Consider the following 24,636-nt stretch of genomic DNA (forward strand, 5'->3'; position numbering starts at 1 on the left):
ATGGTTCTGAGCCTGAATTGAACTTTCAGTCTTTTTTAAAGGAGACATGACTCTTAAGTTTTGCATAGCAAGCTTCCCATATGCCCCCTTGATATATGTGTATATAAATGGTAATTCGGGGTTATTCAGGACATTTTTTACTTATGAAGTTATACACATGTCATTAATCATTTGTTTCCTTTTTGACCTAAAGTGCCGTGATGTTATTAGAATTGCTTTTCATTTTGAACCTAACACCAAGAACACAAAATTGCTCTTGAACTCTCTGCACTGGATTGGATTTCCAACTGAATGAAAACAAAGGCCCTCTACACTCCTCTCTCAAGAATATCAACTATAATGACCAGTAGAGGTACTCAAAGATTGGTGAAACTGCCATAAATAGCACCATATACAACATACAGTCTGATGCTGTGTTGTAGCAGATGTCACAGTGAAGGAGTCTAATCCAGAGATGAAAAAGCCTAGAGACTCTGTGAAACTCATGAGACTCTCATGTAATGTGCATTCCCTTACAATCCAGTTGTATCATAACAACAAATCTAAATATTTAATGTTTTGTGGAAGCCAAAACTTCCACAACCACTTTAACAGCTGTAGTTCACCTTATAAAATATTCAAAACCGAAATTACGAAATTTCAGAACACAACCGGGCCCATATATATTTATGCATAAAAAATTATACCATACAAAATCCTAATTGAGGTTACTGCATCAACAAACTGCATGTGAATAATACCACAACATTAAGAGAGATATTGCAGGACAATAGCATACAAAGCTAAGCAAACTTAAGATTTTCCCCAATGGATACAGAAAACAAATAGAAACTAATATTAGTCTATTCTTCTTCTTTGTGCCATATAATACCAAGCGTTTATGGGGCCCTAAGCAGAATTTGATTTGGGGGCCCCCCACCGCCTCGGCGCCACCAATACCAGTAGTATTAGCTGGCCAGCCCATTAACATAATATTGGGTTTTTGTATGATTATAATTAGGGCTGTCAAGCAATTTAAAAAATTAATCTAATTAAGTATATGCCTTGTGATTAATTAACCTACATATCTTTATTTGCCATGAGAAGCATTTAAAAATATTTCAATTCAAATGGATTTTGGTAGATGACTGCATCAATGATAATAGACATTATAAACTTTAAAGGTCAACATCTCTTTTATTTCCCATACATTCAGAACATTTTTTTTCACTCTTCATATGCAATAATGGCCATAAAAATCAAAAATATGACCTAATGAATTGAGGAAATAGAACCTAGCAAGCCTGCAGTTGGGTATGATAAACAATAGCTAGCTAGCCTAGCCTACCGTATATCTAGCCTGTCCATGTATGCTAAAAAGTAGCTCGCAACCTGTAGTGGGCTATGGTTAAAAGTGGCTTGCAAGAAAGAAAGTAGGTAGCTAGCCTTTTCGTGTATTATAAAAAGCAGGAAGCTAGCTAGCTAGCTGAGTAACCTGCAGTCAAGAAACTGTTTATGTGTTGCTTGACAACATGTGTAAATGTAATCCTGAACAAATTATTTTTGTCGGCGGAGCCGAATAAACAACAAAAAAATATAATTTGTTGTCTCAAATTATCATTACTTGATAAACAGCCTTGTTTGTAGAACTGTTATATAACTGTTATATAACCGTTATAAGCTATATCACACAACTCGAGATCATGCTGTTATACTGAATATCAGCACGGCTGTGATTATCTCCAGCGCTCGGCTTGCAGCCTCGTACCTATGACCAAATCACTGATATTCAGTATAACAGTACTCCCTGTCTGTGATATTGCTTAAATGCACAGTGACATATGGGGTATCATAGAGTGTGATTAATTTTTAATTAATTTTAAGCATTATTTTTTATATAATTAATTCATCAAAATTAACGCATTATTTTGACAACCCTAAATATAATATATCACAAAAAAAAAAAAAATTTCAAGCTCTCTTGGGGGCCCTCTGGTGGCCACGGGGGCCTTAAGCAGGCGCTTAGTTCGCTTATGCATCGGGCGGGCCCTGACTCACGACCACAAAGATCCTTTACGCATAGAATTTCACTTCAAATGTTTCTCTTTTGCACTGCAAGTTTATTTTCATAAGATGTAATATGAACCATTATTCAGTTGGATTTAAATGCTCACAACATCAAGATAAAATAAGTCAAAATAAATATCATAGTCTATTTATTCATGATTGATTGTAACTGGAGTCATAGTCAGCCTCATATGGGCTCATACATATTGTCAATCCAACAAGAGTTTCCTTGTAATATATTATGCAAATGAAATGCAAATATCATGGAGAGTCCTCTTTTAAATGGGTAGCATCTGAATGTGAACAGCGAGTTTTGTTCTATTGCATATATAAAAAACCAACAATAATCCTCAGTGTACCTTGGTGGACATTTTCCATGCAGACAATCAACTGCTACCTTTCTCACTGCAATGTCACACCCAGCACTGAGGATGAGAATTTTCCTCTTGCAAAAAATAAGTAAAAAGTTGGGAAAATATGGATAATAACTTCTAACTACATGGTACTGAAGCTAATTCCATCCTTTTCAAGTGACACAAGCATTAATATCTGAAAAATAGGAGCTTTTTTTTTGGAATGAGACACCTCCATTCTTATGTAATATTTAACTCTGTCTCTCTTTATTGTCTGTGTTTAAAGAGTGTCTGTGTGTCTTTATGATCTCAGCAGCCCCTGAGCCCTGGAGAGTTGAGAAGAGCAGCTCACTGCAGTTCATCTTCAACACAAACCATGTTACCTGCATCTCTAATACTGCTGCTGCTGGCAGCTGCATCCTGTTAGTCTCTGTGCTTGTTATATGATCATGCATATTGTCTTCATATTATACCTATATTTCCCTCTTTCTCTTGCCTTAGGTGCTCATTCTCAGATTGTTCTCACACAGTCTGAATCAGCTGTGGCTGCACCAAGTGGATCTCTCACATTAAAATGTGCCTGCAGTGGGTTTAATCTTGGGAGCACAAGCATGTACTGGATCCTCCAAGCTCCTGGAAAGGCACTTGAATGGATCATTTACTTTTATACTGACAGCTACAAGAGCACCGCACAGGTTGTGCAGGGCAGATTCACAGCATCCAAAGACAGCTCCAGCTTCTATCTGCATATGACCCAGGTGAAAGCAGAGGACACAGCAGTGTACTACTGCGCAAGAGACACTGTGGTTTACACCATACAGACACCTGTACAAAAACCACCTGACAAAGTCCAGAGCGCAGTCTGGCCCCTGCTGTAGTGTGAGAAACACACATCCCCTCAGTGCCACAGAAAACTGATATGAAAGAACAGAACACAATAAAGACCAAAAGAGAAGACAACAGAAACAACAAAAATCTGTTGTTCTCTACATTCTAACAAGTTAGCGTTTCACAAAGTGCCGGCATATTTTACTCTTTTCAAAATCAATTTTATATTCTGTTTGTGCAGCCAGGTGAAAAACAAGATGTTTATTGAATTTAGTTCCAGTTCTCCTGAGAGCTGGCTCAACAAACATGTTCTGAGAAGACAGGTGTAGAAATTAATTGCAGTAAGCGAGACTGTTGGAATAAAAAGGCCAAATAATCAAATTATCTGGTTCAACAGGTGACCATTTCTGTATTCTTAATTTTTTTTTAAATAATGGTAATTGTAATTAATAGTGAATACAACAAAGGAATAACAGGTTAATTTTTCATTATGGATCCTTTTCCATTAGTTGTCAGATAGAAAGCCTCCTCAATCTATGCCATATGTTACATTCAGGGCTTCCTGAGTTGCTCAATAAAGGTGCAACAGTCCAGACTCAGATGTGAGCCTGGGCTGTAGGATTAGCTGAGAATAACCAGGTGTCCACAGTGGCAGCTGTGTATTTGTCAGAAGTGACTTGAAATCGATTGAGCAAGGTTTGAATCTCCTTCTGGAATACAGCTAAATACTGAGCAGTAATTCAAATAATTGATAGAATACACAACTATAGTTCATGCACAACCACAAATATATGTCCCAAAATTTCTGATATGTGCATCCATATGGTACACAATAATATATATATATTTTATTTCCCAAGCTACAGTAAAACATTCAAAGTACATAATAAATATAAATTCATAAATTCATCACCATTCTCACTGATCTAAAATGAAGTTCTGTGTTGAGAGGAGCTGTTTTCTGTTCTCCATTTCCCTCCATGTGAGGGCAGCAGTGCTCTACATGCTGAATTTATTAGGCTGGTCTCTGTACTATATCCCCCAAATCCAGACCCCTGTAATTCCTATAAAAGCCACTGACTGTTCTTCTCCATGGCCTGTAAAAGAGTGAAGAAAATCACTATGTGTAAAATGTGTACCTTTGTAGCTTCAATAATTCTAACGATAACAGTTGCATGTGAATGATTATATTTTCTTTAGGTTACTGTCAAAGTTAAGTTTGACATTTTAATGATTGCATTAAATGATTTGTTCATGCTTGATATTCTTTATACATGCATGTTCACTGTGCTGAACTCATTCAGCCAGGTTCCATGGTTGTACAGCCAGGACAGTCTCTAACCATCTGTTGTCAAGTCTCAGAATCAGTTCCCAGTTCAAGAAGACATTGGATTCAGCAGCCTGTGGGGAAAATGCTGGAATGGATAGGAATACTCTCGTGCAATGGAAACAAAGTTGATCTTGAGTACCAGTTAAGCATCTCCAGAGACACCTCCAGGAGCACAGTGTCTTTACAAAGGAGCAGGCTACAGACAACATCTGTGTATTACTGCACCCGAGAGTCACACTGAGAGAGAGTCATTTGAAAGTAATTTGAAGTGCTTCACACTTCATTAATCACAGTCAACATGTTGACCTTCATTCTATTGTTCACAGAAATATTGTGAGGAGATATTGGAGTTTGAAACTATAATGTACATGATATATGTGATATATGGAGCTTTGAAATATTATTTATTAATGAGTAATTAATACAGATCAGGATATACAAGTACACCTGGTAACTCTAGGCAAAGCATATTTGAAAACATGATACAGAGAGTGGTATTTTTATATTTCAAAAGACCAATGCTAATGCAGGATCAAAGAATCATTTCCCCATCATCTTTACAGTGGGTACCACAGTATTCTTAACAAAATTATTGTCTGTGAGCTGTCATGGCTGTGCGTTCAGTCTGAACACAGCCTCTGCTCATGGCTTTCATGACACATACAGTATATTGCACAAAACATGTACATGAGGTCCTGTGTACCTGCCCCATTGTATCACCAGACATGTCACTGATGACAACAGTGTAAACAGAAATTTCAAGTGTTGCATAAAAGCCCTTTCAAAACACCTGCTGAGTACAACAAACATCTGTAACAATGTAAAAGGGTCAATGGCAATTAGGATGGCTTTTGTTTGCAAGACTCTGATGCTGAGGATTTTTTCAGTAATTTACAATCATTGTTCTCATCATTTATCTTGACAGGCAACATAAAATTCACCACACCTGGATCCACTGGCAGTTGGAATCATTCTTGAGGGAACCATTGTGAGAGCCTATACCTCAGGCAACGTGTGTTCAGTTTGGCCTGATACATGCACCGCATCCTAACTGTCCTAAGCATGGCAGATTACAGTGAAAACTGTGGGTTTTTCTTTGAGTTAAGAAATAAAGCACAACTCAAAAAACACAGCACAAAACATCCATGTTTACCGCAGATTAAATCTGACATTTTCAAGAGACGAAATAATCTCAGATAATAATCTCAGAATTAAAAAAAAATGTTGTAGAAAATAAATGCTTACCTTAAAACTCAAATGTGACTTGAAAAATGTATAGAAAATATGTAATCATAATAAATAAGCCTCAACTCTTAGTTTGCAAAAATAAATAAAAACTTAAATAAACAATACATCTGGTGTTACATTGCACAAACAGCACCGTTTTTCAAATTTATCTAACAGAGGTTTATGTCCAGCTAAATCAAATAACCTCCTATGGTAAATGAAAGAGCAGTATAAAGATATAATTAAAACAGTTTTCTGTCACAAATTGTTAAATATTTGCACAAAACCTAAACATTTCTAGACTATAATAAATGGCATATGAATTTGTTATATCCAGCTGTTAAATATAATCGTGATGATACGCAAAATACCTTATTATTTGCTACAAATTCTAATAGGATCTTTTATAACCTATAAACACGAATATGTAGATGTGATATTTTACGTTGATAATAAAATGATCCTGTATATAAATGTGGAGCAGTTGTTATGTACACAGGGAGGAGGTTTTTGCTGTGGTGGGGATCACTGTGTATAACTGGGGTAACACAGTGATTAAACGCCATACAAAAACCTCACACCCTGTCAGTACAGATTTAAAACCTGTTATCAAAGTAAAATAACTGTCCACCAACAAATGCTTTACACTTTCACCTCCCGATCACTTAAATACCAGTGGCGGCTGGTATTTAAAAATCTATCATTACTTTCAACCTGTTCCCCTTTATCCTCATTGATTAACAATAAAACATAATTCACAAAATAACTGACACCAATGCATAAATAGAGTAAATGATTATGCTCGCGAAACAACGCAGATTTGTGCGCTATTACGAAAGCTACAGCATGAGGTTGTTTAATTAACAAGGATGGCAATGTGAACAATTAAGTGGCAAGTAATCCCAAAACTTTCTCTTAAATGTTTCACATTATAGCTTTCTTGTGTTACAAAATTCAAATTACAAAACGGAGCTAAATTTAGTTAGATCGATTTAAATTACTGAGAATAAACTTTTAGGTTAGGTTGAGTGCAATGAACAATAACGTTTAGAACACAGACCTCACAAAAGCTGTGATGCGTCATGAGCATTTAACGTAATTTAAATCGATAAATGCCATCCTTGTTAATTAAACAATCTCACGTTGTAGCTTTCGCAAGCACACAAACTACAGCCAATCGAGCATACTCATTTACTCAATTTACGCGATTGGTGTCAATTATTCAGTGAATTATTTGTTTTATTATTAATCAAGGAAGATAAAGGGGAACAGGTTGAAAGTAATGATAGATTTAAAGGAAATGTTTCAGCCTCCCCTGTTTCCAGCTCACCAGCCGCCACTGCTAAATACTTCACCCTTTTACTTATTTAAACTTTTTTCATAAAAAACTTATTAATATATTGAATTCCGTACTGACCATAAAAGCCATGTGACTAAGTGAAATACAAATGTTACTGCACAACATTGCTAAAAAGATGCAACATGAATAAAAAAAAAAAGTTCCTCATATAATATGAAAATGTAGATATCAGATGAGACCGAAATATTTGATTGGCGTTGAAATTAACGTGTGTATATGACTTCCTTTACCCTGTGAATGGCTATTGATGTATTGGGGAAGAAGGCAGTATTTAGAGGGCAGGGTTTTTGTGCGAGTGTGTATCGCTGTGATACTGGGGGTGGGGTGGGCACAGTGACAAAACGCTGTACAAAAACCTAATCCTTCTGAAAGCGAATTATCCATGACATTTGAAGATGAATAAACGCCACAAAAATTTACGTATTGTGTACTTGTATGTTGCACATCACACAGGATGACCCGATTATAAATATCTTATTTTATTTCATTAGTTTACAAACTAAAGAGAATTGCATCTGGACTGATCCACTCATCAAGGAACACTGCAAGACTGATGTCTATGTCAATTATACCACTAACAATTCAATCAATGATCTCAGATATAATTGATTGCAGAGTATTGTTACACTGTTGGAGAGTTTCGCCTCATTGGGACCTTTAGAAACTGTGGAAAATATGCATTTGAAACGGTACAGGGAAATGACAGGTTATTGTGCAGTCAGCACTATGAAATGCAGCACTGTGATGATGTTTTTTACTACTGGGGTAAAGGGACTCAAGTCACCGTCAGCTCTGGTAAGTCCTTTCCTATTACCTCAGACTGATTTACTTTTGTTTTTATCTTTTCACATTAAGTGCTAAAATCCTGCTATAACCACAGAGTCGAATTTGTATGATAAAACAGTCTAAATGTGAGATATTATCAGATTTGCCTATAGGGTGTCTCTCTATTCCCAAAGAAAATGTCCTTCTACTTACTTCTGGTATTTATTTAATGTATACAATGTACACGAACTTAACACAATTCACTGTAAAATAAATAAATAAAATTTCAAAGGGAAAAATTCATCCAATCTTTCTGTTTCCTCTGGAAAGATTCCAGTACTGCTTTCAGCAGAATTTAAATTCAGTGGAAATAAACTCATTTATATACGTATGGATTATTTAAAAGGAGATCGAATGTTGTACAAATGTATTTTGGAGGGAAATAAATAACAGTAACGCGTGATGCGAAACAAAAATGATCGTATTTCTATGAACAAGCTTCATTACTAAAGCCTCCATTAGCGAGTACACGTGTACGGAGAGTTTTTGTATAGCCTGCTGTAGTATATTTCCCACTGTGTTATTACTGGTACTTTGACTACTGGGGCAAAGGAACAACGGTCACTACCACATCAGGTAAGACTGAAGTTATTAGTAGTGTTATCATTGAAAGATAAATAGCTGGAATTCAGGTTCAGTTTTCGAAATATCGAGCGAAAGTCTAAAAACTGCTTTTCAGCTGCCGCATTTTAAAGGACCACATTAAAGTAGATGCTCCTCACAGACCAAGTAATCATTTAGCTATGTACATAATTGTTATATTCTGCGGAAACGTCTAGAATATCTTACATGTCAGCTTTGCGGTCATAAATTATTTGTGCATTAGTCATAAAAATCCGACTTGTTTTACTGCATATTCATGATCTGCTTTGGATTCTCTCCTACCTGAAGTAGAATCTGTGTTTTGTCTCGTGTTTTAATTTTCAAGACAGAACCACCTGAATTTATTTCACTTTAATAAAGCCTCGACTGGCTCCGGCCATAATCGGTGTTCAAAAATAATTCACTTCCATTGTCTGTTTTTGCCCGTCTGCAAATAATTCAGAACTGCGTTTATGAAGCCGTCAATATCCGAATCTACTCTAAATATACAACCGTGCATTTTAAAGAGGTTTAGTTCATTTCGACTGTAGTAAAGTTTGTAGTGTTTGTTGTGTCACAAGTCTTTTTGAGGGAAAGACACACGGGTGACTTGACAAGAATATTGTATAAATGTCTGTAAATAATCTCTACTAGTGCAATTTGATGCCTTGTGACACGTTGTGTACAGTTATAGTGGGTGTAAACGTAAGTGGAGTTTTTGTACAGCCTGGTGTAGCACATTTACCATTACTTTACTGATTACTGAGGCAAACGGTCAATATCACATCGGGTAAGACGGATTTTTTACTCTTTACCAAAATATGTTCAACGGTAACACAGTTAATTAAAAAGCATTCTAAAGTGCTTAAGGGGACAACAGTGAATCTAATTCTCGAGTCTTTGGTCTTTTGGTTTGGGAGGATTTTTCCGATTGTTTAAATTCAGTGTCACAGTGTTTCTTTTATGATTGGGATTATATTGACAAGTCTGATTTTAGACTAAATCTAAAACATTATTGAATTTTGATGAAAATAGACATGCACTTTAATATCAGCAATGCGTCTCGGTTTGTGGAGATATTTTAAGAGGACATGTAAGAAAAATTAAAGTAAACATTAAATTAAAATATATGTTTATCTTTATTCGGTGCATTCCGAAATTTGAAAACTATCTGAAAATTTAAAAACTAATAAAATTCATTTCATTTTCATATTCATTTCTTCTACTGAAGCACATAAAATAGCCAAAAACTATATCCTTGTATTAAATTAGTCATCTAAGAAAGTTCAGTGTTTAAAATCAGCATTGCAAATTCATTAGAAATATGGAATTCAATTTAAATATTTTAGCGGAAAATGCTGTAACAAAAATTTAACTAATACTCTAACTAAATCTAACTATTAAATATTTATTTCTAAATATTATGTCTGGTATCATTAACCTATAAATTAAATTTTAACGAAAAATGTTTTAACTAAAAATTGATTAATAACAATCATCAAATAAACTCAGATTTACATTGGAAATAACAAGACACACAACCCTTGTATTGCCACTACCTGTTTTCTTTTCCCTAACAATCATACAAAATATCCTGAATGTATTCTGAGTGAGGCTCATATCGTCATATGATATTTATGAAATTCGAAATAGGCCTGCATGTATGAAACACATTCCAACACAAGCTTCAACTGAATTTGCATCCGTCTGGTTATTTTCTCTTCATTTTTAATTTGGCTTATTACTAAGTACATTTTTGGCATAAACAATATCTTAGGTGATAGTATTTTGCAAGGCAGAAACAAATTACTGCTCTTGTAAAAGTCTTAATTCCTGAATATATACTCTTGTCGACGACGTTAACCTTTTACTCCGCGTGTGTTCTGATCATCTCAACTTCATATTATAGGTTTTGACGAGTAAAAAATATATTATTATGTCCATTATTCACAAAAAGTTGACGTGTTAAACCGAATTGCGTGTTTCAACAAAAAGGTGTTCAGTTTGACATTTAACGTATACGAAGTCGGATCAAGATGAACCTCTTGCGGAAACGAGCGCTCGTCGAATTGATTTACTCCAGGGTACAGGGTACAAAAAGGCAATGAAAATTGATCAGTCGAAAGTGCTTTACTACGAAGTGGAACTTCATGAGATAGTCTGTATTATAAACTGCCCATTGTAATTGAAATGGGATATCGTGCTTTTCAGTTGTGTTAGTACATTGTTTGGCAGAGCTACCACTTTCACGTAAATTATTCGAAATTGGTGTCTTGACTGTCACAGAATTTCACATGCTTTTTATAACTACTTCATTTGATTAATCTATTGTTTAACTAGATCAGATGATTATTTTCAAAACGAAATCAATCATATCAAATCCGTGGATCCTTCAGCACTCTTCGTTTAATTCTTTCGTAATTCGTAATTTCTTTGTAAAGATAATTTAATAAAAGTGTGAAGATGACAGAAAGGACCAGAAACATTGTATAAACCATACTATTGGTAAGGAAATGGTACAAATAAACATCCATTATAAAGCTTCCCGTGTCAACTGAAAGAAGTAAAAACAGAAGAAAACGTTTCCAACCATCTACAATTTAAAGTCACTGGTGGGTGCACAGGTGTCATTTTTCAAACAATTGATATTTATTGATATTTTTTTCCAGCCCCACAGACGCCACCATCATCCCTCTTCCCTCTTACGGCATGTGGGTCTGAGGGAGGCTCAGAGTACCTGACCCTGGGCTGCATCGCTAGCGGATTCTCGCCTTCTTCCTCCTTGACCTTCACATGGACAGACCCCAATGGGAGATCCATGTCTGACTTTCTCCAGTACCCAGAGGTACAGAGTGGAGGGTCCTACACAAGGGTCAGTCAGGTCCGTGTAAGAGCAGCAGACTGGGACAGTCAGAAGTCTTACAAATGTGCTGTGCGTCATCCATCACTTCCCAGTGAAAAGACTGAGAGCTTCAAGAAACCAGGTAGGATTTTTTTTTCCATGTAGGAAAAAACAATGCATTCATGTCAAGATGCTTTTATAGTATAAAGGTAACAGTGAAATATGCTCAATGCTTAATGGTTACTACTTAACGTGGATTGTGTTTTAACACAATCTTTTTCCATCTAGTAATCACAAGCAGGTCTTCAATAAATTAAAAAAAAAAAAACCTCTTCAATAATAAAATTTAAAAGATGTTGACCTAGAAAGAAGTTAAGAACTTCAGCTGGCTTATTGTCAAACTGTTGTGGTTGTTTCAGGCAATTTAGTTTTCCTCATCGACAGTAAGGCAGCATTACTTATCAATTACTTATCAATACATATCAATAAGTCATAATTGCTTCAGATTTATCAGAAATTAAATATTATTGCTTCGAGCAAACACTTTCTTGCAGATGAGAATAAGTGAACAGATGCAGCACGCAAGTCTTCTTAAATGGTTGGAATTTATATAATTTGCTAATTTATATAACCAAGAGAGTTTACGAGTACTTCATTGTCTAGATTTATGACCTGCATGTGTGTTGTAGAGCTAAATAGAAAACTACCAGTAACTCAAGGTAAGGTCAGTCCAGACCACCAGTTCTAACACAGATCTAGATTCAAAGGTGTCATCTAATTGGTAAGAACTAATGATGTATAGAAGTACTGCTACAGTTACAGCTCCTCTTGTTATGATGAAACGAATGCAGCATTTTCTCATATGTTTCTGTGTAGTGACCCATCCTGACAGTGACCCAGTATCCCCTATTTTTGTCATCTTAAGTTCAACCCAGGTCACCGACTGTGAGTTTGCTGCCAGTTTCCGGTGACGCTCTCATTTGTGTCATACGGGACTTCTACCCCAAGGAGGTGGCGGTGAGTTGGAAAGTGAAGGACAGAAATGTGACAGGAACATCCCACACCTGGCAAACGGAGAAGGAAGCTGAGGAAGTGTACTCAGCCAGCAGCATTCTGAAGGTGGACAGGGCCACCTGGGACAGCAATGCTGAGTACACCTGTGAAGTACAGCATCGGCAGAAAAGCTCCAGAGTCACCATTTCCAAAGGTGAGAGTGTTTAAGCCAGTAGAAGTCAGCATTACTAACATAAGAATTACTGGTTTAAGTAGATTTTAGGTGTTTTTATCTTGTCATTCAAATAATCATGAAAGCACATATATTAACATGCTATTACCTGTGCAATGTGAGTTAAATCAAACTTCTGACAGCTTGAAAAAGCTGAAACTTGAAATAGTGATCATTATTCCCTTAAAATGTATAATAAGCACATGCATTTGCTTAGAAATAATGTCTTTCTGTGAATACTATTTGTGTCGTTACAGATGTCTATCACTATGACTCATTTTATAAAACCTTGCAGTTTTACAGTAAAACATTTCCTTCCCTACAAGAGCATGCAGTAATTCAGCACAATGATAAGAATAGGCCATGTAGTCCAGTTTGTCATTGGCTCATAGACTTGAATGTACTTACGGTGTCGTTTAGAACCTTTACGACAAATCCCATTCGTTTTTCACTCCCTCTTTTCTATCCAGAAAAAACTTCAAACAAGCCCTGTCTAGAGGTGACCCTGAAGCCCCCAAGAGTGAGAGAGATGTTCATCAACAACCAGGCTGTCCTGGACTGTCACATCACTGGGGAAGAACAGGCAGCAGTTACCGCAGCAACAGTGACCTGGACAGTGGGTGAAACCGTTGTCAGTAGTGGAATTGACATAGCAAGCACAGTAAAACAGGACGGCCATGTGTACAGAAAGACCAGCACTCTCACTCGGGGACAGAAGGACTGGTTTGATGGGAAACAGATTAAGTGCACCGTTGAGCAAGGTTCTGGAAAACCTCCCATCAACAAGGCTGTCAGATTGGAACAAGGAAGTAGGTTTCACAGAAATAAGACACTTCCAATTTTAAATTTTGTATATTTTAGACTCAGGATTTACCTAGTTTAAATACAGTACTCTTTGGCATTTGTTAAATTTATTTTCAATGTGGGATCCACTTATAAACCAAATTAAAAGATGAACACCCTATGAAACACATCATTTAATGGTTCTTGTTCCTTTTCAAATACCTCTCCTTAACTTCTTTTGTTCCATATAACCCAATTCATTAAAATAAATTAATTGCCTTTGTCCTTAATTTAGATCAAACTTATGATAAAATTCAGATTTTTTAAATTGTACAGATATTTGCAATAAAATGAAGTGATTTACTGTAGCTGTTTTATAATATTTATGAAAATATGCTGTCAAAGTTTCTCAAAAAGTCACATTAGTAGTGTACTACAGTTGGTCAGTTGTTTTAGTTCTTGTTTTCACAATATTTCATGTGATTTCTGTCTTTCCAACATCCATTTCAGATAAGGCACCAACAGTGATCATACTGTCACCAACTCAACAGCTGAGCGGAAAAAATTATTTCAAGCTGGCATGCCTGGTGACAAGCACCTCTCCTAATGACGTCTACACCATGTGGAAGATCGACAATGGGGACTATGTGGAGGGTGTTACGGGTGAACCTGTGAAGAATAACGACAGCACCTACTCTGTCACCAGCCTGCTGAAAATCACAGCACCACAGTGGAAGACCTCTCGCTTCACCTGCGCTGTCAAACATGCCAACATGGAGAACGATTCCTCTCCTGTGCAGGACACAGTGTCCAGAGAAATGGGTAACTCAGTTGAATGTGATTGATTCTCCACTGTTACGCTTCCCAGGTGAACAGACACCATTATGACCAAAGCACTGCAATTCAGTTGTGTTATACTGGCCTATTCACTTTACTGTGCTTCTGCACTGTACACTATTCAGCTCAATGATCTCAATGTTCTATAGTCCATAATGAGCCACTGCATAGTGTACTGCTGTTTAACATTGCAGGTCTCTGTGGTTCTTTGTTCACCTGAAATGACTGATGCCTTGCTTTGCTCATCCTGATATATTCTGTCATGTGACTTTGCTCCTCCTGATGTATCCTGTCATGTGACTGTCGCTCCCCTGTTGTCTCCTCATCGTAAGTGTGTCACTGCTGTGTGTAATGATACGAGTTTAACAATCACGCTCCAGAAAGCATTTCCCAGTCATCAATCAGTAATTCAACACAGACACAATATTTCATCCATTTTTTTTTAAAGCAAGCCAAACAGCATCAATCTGTTGGTAATGTGCAACCACTGGTCATATAGATATCCAAATGTTTACTCATTATTGCGCTAGAGATTATTAAATTTGAGGCATAAATGAAAAACATGACCCATGGCCCCTAACAGTGGACATACTTCATATAACATCTTTTAAGACAAGTTATTTTTTTCTACCATGAATTCATGTAAAAATACATTTTATTCAAACTTATCTGCAGCAGTGTTGACAGAAGAGTGCTTACAATATATAAACAATAAAAGAAAAAAATAGTGTTTTTTTCCATTTGTTGCTTTGTGAGTTTTTTTTTTTCTTTTTGATTGTGATGTTGTACTGTCTTGTAAGATTCCTGTGTTAGCTGTGGCAGTTGTGACTGTTGCTGTCCCATTTTACGTTTTTCTTGTCGTTTGTTTGCTTTCTTTGGAAAGACTTATAAGAGTGGCACCTCTGAGAAAGAGAGCTTTCAGAAAACTAAATAAAAGACTTAAGTGCATGTGACATTATATGGTCCTCCATTCCTCGGTGAGTCAGGAGCGCCATCGTTGTGGTGAAGAGTGTGATTTCAGCAGTTCATTGCAGGTGAACTTTACAGCCTGGGTGTTTTGTAATACTGTTTTCACTGTCAGGACGAGAGCTGGTCAAGTTGTTTATTGGGCACATGTCACAGAGTAAGAATTATGTTGACAGTGATCACATAAGGATCTTAACACACAAATGCTCAGCATTTTGTGCTAATCCATCTTTAACACAGCAAAACTTGGAGCATTTTTTTTTCAAGGAAAGTGCAGTGGGTTGTTTGCCTCATTCTACATCAAAGCTAAAACCTGCACAAAGGGCCTCCTTATATAAGTGTATGCAACGTGACATACAGACTGCTATAGTTGTTGAACTAAGTCCAGTTTAGGCACAGCACAAAACACTGGCTGACATTTGACTTGATTGGCACAAAAATCTGCCCATTTAAAACTGGCTCTGGAGTGTATAGAACAAAAGGAATTGCAGTTCTGCGCAAAGCCACAGACCTCACTAGTTTAACGATAGTACTATCTAGATCATAGTCCTCAACACAATAAATGACAGAAAATATGAAACAATCATTAAATAATATGGTGAAAGTATGACCAAATTAGCTCACTGAGGACTTGAACATGCAATTAACGGAACAGTAAAGTATAACATTAATTTGAACACTTTTGACATATTTGCATCAGGCGTATACCAGTTCCAGGTATTTCACGCATACTTCAAGCTGCAGTTCATCTTTATTAACAGTGTACAGGGTATGCATCTGTGTGCCTAAGTGTTTGTCATGTATGTGTCTGCATGTCAGCATCCGTGTAACAGGTTTGTAGCACATCCCATACAGTGATTAAAGCATTCCAAAGATCCCAACAGATCGCCAGAGTTCTGTTCATGTACCTCACTTTAAATTTTGTTCCACAGGTGTTCAATAAGACTTCTGTCAGGAAAGTCAGTGACTTCTAGCTCATAACCTCCCTTCCCTCTTCTTAAAACCGCTTCTTCACACTGGTGACAAAGAGATCCATGATGTTGTCCTGTTGTACTGTACGTCATGGAGTATCTGCATGTATTTACGTCAGGCAAGGCACCATACCAGCAGTAGTTGAAGACAGATGCTGAAGCAGAGAAGCCTTGGTCAGTGTAGGAATAAATTTCTGTCTATAGACATTGTTTCTGCCACTGTATTTTGGACAGTAAGTAAAATTTAGGGAGGTTGATAAGAAGTAACGAATCCTCTAACCCTGAGGCTGGAATTACCCATCTCTGGTTTAGAAGTTGTTCTGTGTCTCTGAGTAAAACGATACGTATAGCGTGTGTGGAGCATGGGAGGTTGTGTGGCAGGGGGGGTGCATAAGTGCAGGTGCTAAGTGGTGTGCAGATAGTGTCTAACTGTGTGTTTCTGCCCCCAGGGTCAGAGTCAGAGTTTCCTCTGAGTTGCAGTGAGGAAGATGAGGAAGAGGATGAGCTTGGCAGCCTGTGGTCCACCGCCTCCTCCTTCATCATCCTCTTCCTCTGCACTGTTGTCTACGGTGTCTTCCTCAGCCTGATCAAGGTACTGCAGCTGAACCACTGTATACACTCACACACAGATACACAGTGAATGACGCAGTAAATTCAGGAGATTTTGACAGCTCCAAGACTGTACCAAGTAAAATTACATATGCATTATAACACACAACAGTTTCACCAAACCGCCAATCCAACACAGTACACTAAGAATGTCTGCAATGTAAACAATCAGCAAAACAGCCACATAATGACCTAATAACGGCCAAGGTTTAGCACACTGCACACAATGTTTTACATACAGTAAAGTGAGACAGTTACACCAGCACATAGAATTGGGTCCATCAGTTAGTAATGAATAGTGAATGATTTTGTTACATTAGTGAAACCCAGAGAGGATTCCTGTTCTCTGTTGCTCACCTGCAGGACTGATGTACTGTGTAAATTGAGCTGTGTTTCAGTACATGTCATGGGTTTTGCTTGGATCTGATTTTTCATGCCTTCCCTTTTTGCTTACTTTCAGATGAAGTAGGAATCAGAGATGGAGTCAAGTGACGAGGTGGAAGTGTTCAGAGTCGCAACTCAAAATTCTGTCATCTAACAATTGTATTGGAGACAATTAAAGTTACGTCTGTCTGATTTCATCCCTGTCTCTCTTGTGAGACAATTGTGTGTCTGATCCAAATTCTCTTTATGTATATGTGAATAAATACTGAGATTTATTAATAGCAAAATGATTGGTTTTGGTTTGGTTGTATTAATGTCTTAAATAAATGCTGATGCAGTCTGGCTATAGGATTAACAAGCAGATGCCTACTTTTAAAAAACATAAATATGTTCTGAATGTTGTTCTGTTTAAAAAGAATTTCTTACACACATTAACTAATATAATTTTTACTATATTTAGGAAAGCTTTTGCCTGTTTCTAAATATTTTTCTGTTGGTAAATGTGACTGTGCCTTATTAAGACTGGTATGGCTATGATCATACACAGACACTGTAAAGGGAGTTCTGTGGACCTGTAAACTGATACATGTACAGCAGAGTATATCTGAATGTATTACACCAATCTTTCACATAACAAGAACCAAGAGAGGGTAAGTCAAAATGAAACCAAATTGCAAAGTGAGGTCCACATTTTTGTGTGTATAAGTTCATGTAGAAAAACATACTGCTTTACAAACTAAAATAAAGATTCAACTTAAGCAACATGTTTACTTTGGTGTCTTGTTTTGATTAACAATATATCCAAACCATGCACTGTGTTTCACTGTGATCACTACAGATCATTACATGCACAGTATGAATGGTTGAATCTCACAGATCTCTCTATTGGCTTTACCATCTTGGGTTTGTGTGTGGAACAAACCTGGGATTCAGCTCCAGTTCACCCCCAGAATTTCCAGTTACTTCTGTAACATTTTTAACCTTGTTTTATTCATTTACTTTCTTAATCTACATGTTTGCCTCAGGCATAGGCATCATTTACGCTGGAGACACTGAGGACTGATGTCCCCACCACTTTTTGTCATGGCCCATTTCGTCCCTACCACTTTATGAAAGCCTTTAGTTAGGTATGAACACGTCGAACCCGTCGTTGTCCCCAGCACTTTTCAAAACAAGCTGACGCCCATGGCCTCAGGCAATTTTTTCTACTTTTCATCCCTGTTGTAATTCTATCAATTCATTTTACTCTCCCTATAGACCATAAACTTTTATGAATACGATGTTTTAGGTTTTAAAATTTCTTGCATAATAATACCCAGATTCAATAAATAGCACATCAAGTTAAACAAGCAAACAGAAAGACAGACATCTCGAGACACCCTGCTGTACTGTCTGTCTTACAGCTGAAATATGATTTGTTTTAAGGATATAAGGATTCATGTAAGTCAAATCCACCACATATACTGACAAATTAAACTTGAAAAGGATAATGGAAAATATGTTTTATCTAAAGGTAGAATAAAGTGACAGGGCCAGCGCTATGGGGGTGCCTGGACGGACCTCAGTGCTCCCCTAGTTGTTTCCTTATATCCCGATGTGTACATAGTATTCATGGATTTTTGTGCCCCCTCTCCTGTTTTCTCCTGGTTCCGAGCCTGTATGAAGTTAAACTGAGAGGAAAAATGAATGTAAGGCACTTTGTAATACAAGCTAAAGAAGCCTTCATGTATTTGGATGTATTTGGAAAAAATCATGGATTTTTTCAATCAACGGGCTACACACAGACGTGCAAACACATGACAGTGAAACTGGAGATGCAACTTGGGCCAAGTTTGCTTTCTAGCTCATCTCAGATAGGTTTGTCTTCTTTCAGTTCTCCAAACATAGCCTTGTGTGAAAACGGTTTCCTTCTCTTTTTCTCTCCCCTCTCTCCCCTGTGTCCACACCTGCAGCTCTGAAACTGTCTTACAAACTGACATTTACTGTTTTAGACTTCCTCGAAAGATCACTGGCATTACTCATAGTACCTCAGTGGTATTAGATTACCGGGCAGAGGTCAAGATAGCAATGTGGAGTAATTGTCTGGCCTGGTGAACCTATAGTGCAGGGCTACCGTACACTTTTCCCAAAGGATTTCATCATGTCATAAATCAAATTATGTCAATATTAAAATCCAGACAAAATAAAATTCATGGCTTGGTCCTTTTTCATAGTTAATAGTCCTTCTTTTACACGGCGTTTGCTGTTTTATTTACACAGTATGTATGCTGCCATAGGGTTGCTAATTCATGTCACTTTGTTATTTATCTAATTATAACACTGCAAAGGCACTACACCTATACAATCAGACAATGGGATCCATTTTTTCCTGTGGGCTGTCCGCTGCTGGTCCCTCAATGCTAGATGCCCCCAGGATCCTGTATCCACTAAACATGTACTGAATAATACTTTTCTCTTGATCTACACAAGGAAACGGTCCCTCTGGTCAATTCAGAGGCCCAGTTCTACAGCTGAAAATGCGTCTGCTTTCCACAGCTTCTCAGCCGTGTTCCCGCCCTTCCCCTCCGTGCTCTCAGCACCCTCATTCATCTGTGCACCATCTTGATTTAAGTAATTCAAAGTGTTCTAAGAGAGACATGGATTTAATATGATCCTCTGGGCCTGTATCCCTGCAGCACCAAGTCTGAGTGTTATTAGTATTCATGTACTTGGCCTTACTATTTTAATACAATGTTTTCTTACTATAGCAAGTAAAACATGTAAACTTACTTTAAGTTAGTGAATATTAAAAACTAAAAAAGAGTGTTTGGGTTTGGCTGTTTGAACTCCTCCCTCTGCCAGCCAGCTGTGTCCAGCTCTATATTTGCATGCACCGCCTCAGTGGTTTCTCTTCGAGGCACAGAAGCCCCGCTGTGGGGTATTTCTGGATGTTCAGCGCAGGTGTGTGTTCTGCATGGGTGGAAGCATGGCTGAAAATATCTGTGCTTGTGGGTTTGAGGTGAGGGGACAGGGGAGATGATTGGAGGGGTGGAGTGACTTCTTTGTACGTGTGTGTGTGTGTGTGTGTGCATCATTATGCTTGTAATTTGCATCTATAACACTGAGGACAGAGGTATGAAGTTCATCCAAGGACAAAGAAACAACAGTTCATCATTACCGGTAACATGGGGCTGTTAGATTAACTTTCTATGCGGGGCACATTCTACAGTTTTGAAAATGAAAAGAAAAATCCCTTTAGACTTTTGCTGGTAGCTCCCTTTATACCTGACATTGAAGTTAAAAGTAAGAAGTGCAGTGTTCGTTTTTAATTCTCTGACGCTGCCTTCTTATCCTAAAGACATTATATTGTGAATAATTTTTTTTTAATGAAACATACTTTGAATCAAAGCAAATATTGATGAAATTTGTCTACTCAAAGTGGTAAATAAGGGTGCATAAGGGTTAAGGAAGAACTATGGAAGCTCTGCTCATCACAACTTCTACATCCTTTGAAACAGTTTCTGCAATTTTACTGTAATCTAAGGTAATACATTATAATTTCAATATAAAGTGAGCATTTCACTTGCCAGATATACAATAACCTCTAAATCCAGTCTTGTCGGGTTAAAAAGCACATTGCAGACTGGAGTATACTCTGTTTTACATGTGTGGTTTCTTCATTGGCATAGATGTAAAAGAGAAGGAAGATGATTAAAAAAAAATTCAAATCATAGCAGTACAATGACTCCTCAAATGCACAGGTTTATGACAAATTTTAACTGAATGTTTTCTTTGTATTGCTGCAAAATTTAGCTTTCCACATTTTTTAAAGAAAATGACAGATAAAATATATTTAATAATGCTACAAGCTCAGAGTTTTACATGAAACTGCTTATACTTTTGAACAGGTTTTGACTCTGTAGAAAGGTGCATAAACATGCTGAAAGTTTGATCTTTTGTAATGTAGTTTATCACAGTTTTCTCCATGCAGTTCCCCGAACGCTGTACATTTATGAATCAGAGAGTACGCTTTGTCTGTGTATTTCGGATAGAAAATGTCAGATACATTCAGAAGTGAATTTGTGAATTGGCCCATGACATTCAGTCTGAACTGGAATCGACCCCAACCCTGATGTCTTCTGCCATGAGCTCGTCTTGTAAACAGGATTCCCACTTCATATTCATCTTAGACACTCCACTAATTTCTTTCTGATCAGAGTCTCTGTAGAAGATGTAGGTGTACAGCTCACATGTGCCTCTCACAGCTCTGCTGTTAGGCTACCAGACAGCCAGCGGAACAGCTCCTCTCTATCTACAAACAATCATCAGTCCTCACACACAACGGCCAGATTGCTCCTGTCTGCAATTTCAGGATGCCTGACCGTCCCTCCCCTACGTAGTCACGCAACCCAATCCCAAACCCTTTTCCAGTCATAACTCATCTTTCCCTTATTTGTGCAGTCTTCATACTGCTTGTAAGGTGTGCTGTATCACCGCATTGCACCTTTGAATTAATGCATTTAAGCTCTGCACTTTTGCATTATGGGAAGTACTGTATACTTCATCAGGCCTCATTTACCCTGGTGTTCAGTGTGTTTGTGTACTGCAGGAGGGACTGGGGCACCTTGGACGCTCGCTGACCCCTGGTGCACTCATCATAAAATAACAACAGGAATGCTGCAAGCCAGCTCCCTTTGAATGAGCTGCACACTACACGCCATTCAGGGGTGTATCTTTAAATGTACTGTATTGCAATTATTCACCTGAGACAGCATTACATTGCCCTCCAGTGTCCAAAGCACCCAGTTACACAAATACACGGGGAACCAGGTCAATGAAGAGCATTATTTCCATTCTGTTCTGCTTTTGACCAGTAGATGTCAGCCTCACAGCAAAGACGACAAGGGATGTGATGGGGATAAGCATTTAAGAGGTATAAATCCTAACTTCATAACAAATAAGCTGTATTTCATTGCGTCAAATGACAGCACGTTCACTCTACACTGGCTTAGACTACTGTGATGGCTTGCAATGATACCTGAAAAGAACAAAAGCAGGAAACAGCCAATCAGAACCATAGATGCAAAGACCTTGAAATGACTGAGCATACACATGTTCATGCATTCCTGCATGGTACATTACTAATACACAATAGAAAGTTGGTCTATACAATTATAATACAACATGCTGCAGTGGACCTACAATGGGAGTCTATTTCACTCAGGCAGAAGGTTGTGAAATTTGCAGTATTTCCTGTCTTCTGTAGTGGCTTCGTTGTATGTTTGCCTTGATCTGCATCACACTATGCATCTCCAGTGATCCTCACAGTTTCCCTCCTTGGAGGAAGATTCAGTGCAATCCTCCTACAGCTTTTAATGGAGACAGTGTCAGTGTGAGAACCAGAGCAGCAGTCAGTGGTCTCCTTCACACCTTCAATCATGAAGCTCCTACCAGCCCTGCTGATGCTCACAGAACTTTATCTGTCAGCTTTTTCTTTTTCTGTTCTGTCTTTGTGTTGCACTGGATTTTTCATTTAGCAGATAAAAAACTGCCTTCTCATTTAAGTAATTGTTCATTTTATATGGTTAACTTCTTACAACAAGAATTTTTAATTTTTTTTTTTTTAATTTTTAGCTGAACATGTCCATTCTTTTCACAGGCATTAAAAGTCAGCACAAGCACAACAACACGAAATGTTACAAAAACAAGGGAACCATAATCAAAACACAAACCAGAGCCAGTGTCAAATACACAAGGCTAAAATCACCAATGTACAGCCTGGTCCAACACACAAGTGCACCGCAATGTACCTATCAGGAGTGTACCATTCCAACCTCTGGGTTGGGCCATGCAACCATTGTCTTAGCTCCTGCTGCTTTAAGACCAGAGGTCCCGTCAAACAGTCTCTCTCACAATAAACACCCACTCAGCACATTTGGCAGAAGATATTTTATATTTATGTTTTCCTACTTGCAGATGCTTTTTTCAAGAGTGACATACAAGATGTGTACATTCAACCTTGCATTTACATTTACCAGCTGACACTCTTATCCTGGACAACTGCTAAAGTCAAGCATAAAGTACATCAAAGTACATCAGAGCACACAAACAAGGATGCCGGCATCCACCACAAATAAACAAATAAGAGTCAGTGCTAGACACAAGGCCAAGACCATAGATGCACCCCTGGCCAAACAGGCAAGAATGACACAATACAGGAATGTACCATTGCAGCACAATCCCAACACATACCCTGAAGTAAAACGTCAACATATAATGGATGAGATTGAATGTATGTAGTTCGTTACGTTAGTTAACAATAGGAAAACAGGATAATCATGTGACAGGGCCTTCCCCGGTGGCCTCCCTCGATGGATTCCTGTAGAGTCCCTCATACAACTGAGTCTTAGTACAGGGAGGCTGAGGAACAAGACTACTTCAGTGCAGACACGCCCAAAAAATACCTGCTCAGATAATGAGCAGATGAGAACACAGATAAAAAGGGAGGTCTAACCTATTAACTAATTAGACTTGCAGTTAAATTGCACTCACAGAACAGAGTGTGTCTCTCAAAGGGCAGAAGTTTAGCACAGGGGTTAAGGAGCAGGACTTGTTGCCAGTTCAATTCACCGCAGGGGCTGTTGCTGAACCCCTGGGTAAAGTACTTCACCCACAATCACCTTGGTAAATATTCAGCTGTATGAATGCAAAACATTGTTAAAAAAAAAAACTATAACTGATGTAAGTTGCTTTGTATAAGAGCATCTTCTTGGGCATCACATATGTAAATCGTCAATCTCACACACCTGGTCAGTAAGAATCTCTCCTTGTGTGACACTTTAAATGCAAATATTCGTTTAGAAACATAACTGAAGTCACTTCCTGTTTTAAAGGAGCCATTTAAATAAATCTTATCGCTTCTGCTTCATCAGTCTCAACCTTGAGAGCTACTTTTCACAATTTTTCTAACAATTCAGTATTCTTCCACTTAAAAAAAAATGATATTTTTGGAATATGCATTTTTCTTGACACTGATTGCATGTGAGTTGAATCAATGCTCATTTGTCTAGTCATTCACAATTCATCCTCAAAGTCTGTTATTGGTCTAAACATGTTTTTTGGCTGTATGTTTTTTTTTCTTTTTTAGCTGTTCACTGTCAGTCTCTGACCTCCTCTGACCCAGTGGTGAAGAGACCTGGAGACTCAGTGACGTTGTCCTGTACAGTGTCTGGATTCTCCATGGGCAGCTACTGGATGCACTGGATCCGCCAGCGCCCTGGGAGAGGACTGGAGTGGATTGGATTTATTGATGGTGGTACTAGCACTTATTTTGCCCAGTCCCTCCAGGGCCAGTTCTCCATCACCAAAGACACCTCCAAGAACCTGCTGCACTTGCAGGTGAAAAGCCTGAAGAGTGAGGACACTGCAGTGTATTACTGTGCCAGAGACTCACAGTGACAGGAGAGACTGCAGCGCTGTACAAAAACTG

At 37.9% G+C, this 24,636-nt stretch overlaps 1 pseudogene; it reads left to right on the forward strand.

Moving 5' to 3' along the window:
- LOC118791209 overlaps window positions 1-24,605 on the forward strand; it is a 40,774-nt pseudogene extending 16,169 nt beyond the window's left edge.
- The last annotated feature ends 31 nt before the right edge of the window (window positions 24,606-24,636 follow it).

Source organism: Megalops cyprinoides, chromosome 1, assembly GCF_013368585.1.
Source record: "Megalops cyprinoides isolate fMegCyp1 chromosome 1, fMegCyp1.pri, whole genome shotgun sequence".
Classification (NCBI taxonomy): domain Eukaryota; kingdom Metazoa; phylum Chordata; class Actinopteri; order Elopiformes; family Megalopidae; genus Megalops; species Megalops cyprinoides.